Raw genomic sequence first — 2500 nt, 5'->3', positions numbered from 1 at the left:
TAACCCATGTTGTGCCTTAACCTAACCCATGTTGTGCCTTAACCTAACCCATGTTGTCGCCTTAACGTAACCCACGTTGTCGCCTAAACCTGCTCTGTAATTGTTATACGACTCGTTCAATTACTGTAGTGTTGCCCACCCGCAACCCTCGCAATATAGTTCGCTACTCGCACTGCCCGCACCCCTGTGTATCGCTTCATGTTAAACACCTTGCAAGTCTTGCTCACTTTCCACATGCTCCTGCTGTACACTGTAATGTGGATGGCAGCAGGACGTACATGCCGCCCCTCCCCACGTCCCCACCTTGCCCCCTGCCTTCGCAAGCTGGTTGGTGAGAAGTTTGCATGTTCAATGCCCTTCGCATGCGACGTACTCAGGCTACGTTGTGGTGCGGCCTGTGTCAACTGTCCGCTGATGTCGTACGCGTGAACCACAATCTGTACTGCACATTCGTCCTTATGTACTGAATGATACATCGTGGCACATGTGTGACCGCACAACGACTGCGCCCAAAAACGGCGGACCATACAGTGCAAATATTGTGCACGCAGCTACGTGTCGTCTCCCTATGAGAGCTGGATTGCAGTGTGGTACGCCATAGAGACGTGTGGGAGGAACGGACGCCGTGGATGGCGATCAGCATGAGCTGTCTGTTGATGTATTCGGACCTAGTCGTCTCTCCTCACACACCGTGATGGCATGGTGCACCGCGTTCCATATCTGCGACATGCTACAGAGGCCGGTTGACAGTCGTTCGAGCAATGGACATCGCATACGTACGGGGGCCACCTTCCACGTATTGTCTAGGCGTGCACATTTTGTTGCGTGTATGTGGGCAGACGTAGTGTGGCGTGACACCTGACACAGGCATGCAATAATCGTTGAAGTTGCAAATGGCGATGGACGCCTGCGTTTTCTGGTGAAGTTACGCAAATGAACAAATGGTAACCTGTTGTGGTGCGGTTGTTCTCGCTAGGGGTGAATCGGTGATGGCGACGATAGGTTGAGGTACTAACCGGTTGTTCCAGCGATACCCACCATGCCGACGAAACTGAACGGCATCTGGGTGTGAAGCGATACGCGGCGGTGGCTGGGTGGGACCGTCCCCGGCCGGTGAGGGGGCGCCTCCCGGCGTGCTGGCCGCGCGGTGCGTGGGCGCACGCGCTACAGCCGGCTGGTGGGGGCGGCCAGTGGCAGGCGCGCCGGCCGACGGACGCGGCAGGCGTCGCAGCTGCGCGCCGGCGCACCCTGCGCGCGGCGCCGTGCGGCCAAAGTAGGTCCTCGCGGGCCCGGTGCGAAGCGCGGTGGACATCTTCAGTGTGCTGGTCCGATTGAGGACTGTGTGCGTTGAGGATGCGCCGCCGCCCGGCGCTCGGCGCCGCGACGCCGTCTGCTGCTCGGTCGCCCCAGCGGTTCTCGCTGGTGGTTTGTATCGCAGCTGTGCGGATGTGTTGGCGCGTGCGCTGTGCTGGGAGAGTTCGCTTCGGCACCCAAGTGGGGCTTTTGTCCTTCTGTGGCGCTGGCGTTGGAGCTGCCGGTCACCGTAGGTGGCGCGTGTTGTCTCCCGCCGGCAATGCCACGACAGCACGCTCCCGGGCCTCTGTCGGCAGCGGCAAGCTCAGTTGGGAGCACGGGTGGTCGCACCGAAAGCGTCTACTCGCCTAACTCCGGGCGATTGCGCCTCTCTCGAACCCGACCAAGTACTTGGGACGGCGCTGCGCGCCGCCGGGACCTGAGAGGGTTTCGAGGTGTATTGTGCAGGGGAGCTCAGCCTCCTCCTGTTTGCAGAATGATTGAGCGGACGCTTGCGTGTTCGCGCGGGCCCCCGGGACACACTCCCGGGCGGCCGGCTGCTCAGCTCTAGTTGACGCAGCTCCCTGGTTGATCCTGCCAGTAGTCATATGCTTGTCTCAAAGATTAAGCCATGCATGTCTCAGTACAAGCCGCATTAAGGTGAAACCGCGAATGGCTCATTAAATCAGTTATGGTTCCTTAGATCGTACCCACGTTACTTGGATAACTGTGGTAATTCTAGAGCTAATACATGCAAACAGAGTCCCGACCAGAGATGGAAGGGACGCTTTTATTAGATCAAAACCAATCGGTCGGCTCGTCCGGTCCGTTTGCCTTGGTGACTCTGAATAACTTTGGGCTGATCGCACGGTCCTCGTACCGGCGACGCATCTTTCAAATGTCTGCCTTATCAACTGTCGATGGTAGGTTCTGCGCCTACCATGGTTGTAACGGGTAACGGGGAATCAGGGTTCGATTCCGGAGAGGGAGCCTGAGAAACGGCTACCACATCCAAGGAAGGCAGCAGGCGCGCAAATTACCCACTCCCGGCACGGGGAGGTAGTGACGAAAAATAACGATACGGGACTCATCCGAGGCCCCGTAATCGGAATGAGTACACTTTAAATCCTTTAACGAGTATCTATTGGAGGGCAAGTCTGGTGCCAGCAGCCGCGGTAATTCCAGCTCCAATAGCGTATATTAAAGT

At 57.7% G+C, this 2500-nt stretch overlaps 1 non-coding gene across 1 annotated transcript in view; it reads left to right on the top strand.

Annotated features, from left to right (window-relative positions):
* The first annotated feature begins 1874 nt into the window (after window positions 1-1874).
* LOC124726949 overlaps window positions 1875-2500 on the top strand; it is a 1909-nt gene continuing 1283 nt past the window's right edge. Inside the window, exon 1 of the ribosomal RNA XR_007006823.1 lies at window positions 1875-2500. This exon is cut by the window's right edge and continues 1283 nt beyond it. This is a non-coding gene — a ribosomal RNA (small subunit ribosomal RNA).

The sequence above is a fragment of the Schistocerca piceifrons genome, unplaced genomic scaffold (assembly GCF_021461385.2).
Source record: "Schistocerca piceifrons isolate TAMUIC-IGC-003096 unplaced genomic scaffold, iqSchPice1.1 HiC_scaffold_1071, whole genome shotgun sequence".
Classification (NCBI taxonomy): Eukaryota; Metazoa; Arthropoda; class Insecta; order Orthoptera; family Acrididae; genus Schistocerca; species Schistocerca piceifrons.
The sequence above is the reverse complement of the archived record's forward strand: the minus strand, read 5'-3'. Positions and strand labels throughout refer to the sequence as shown.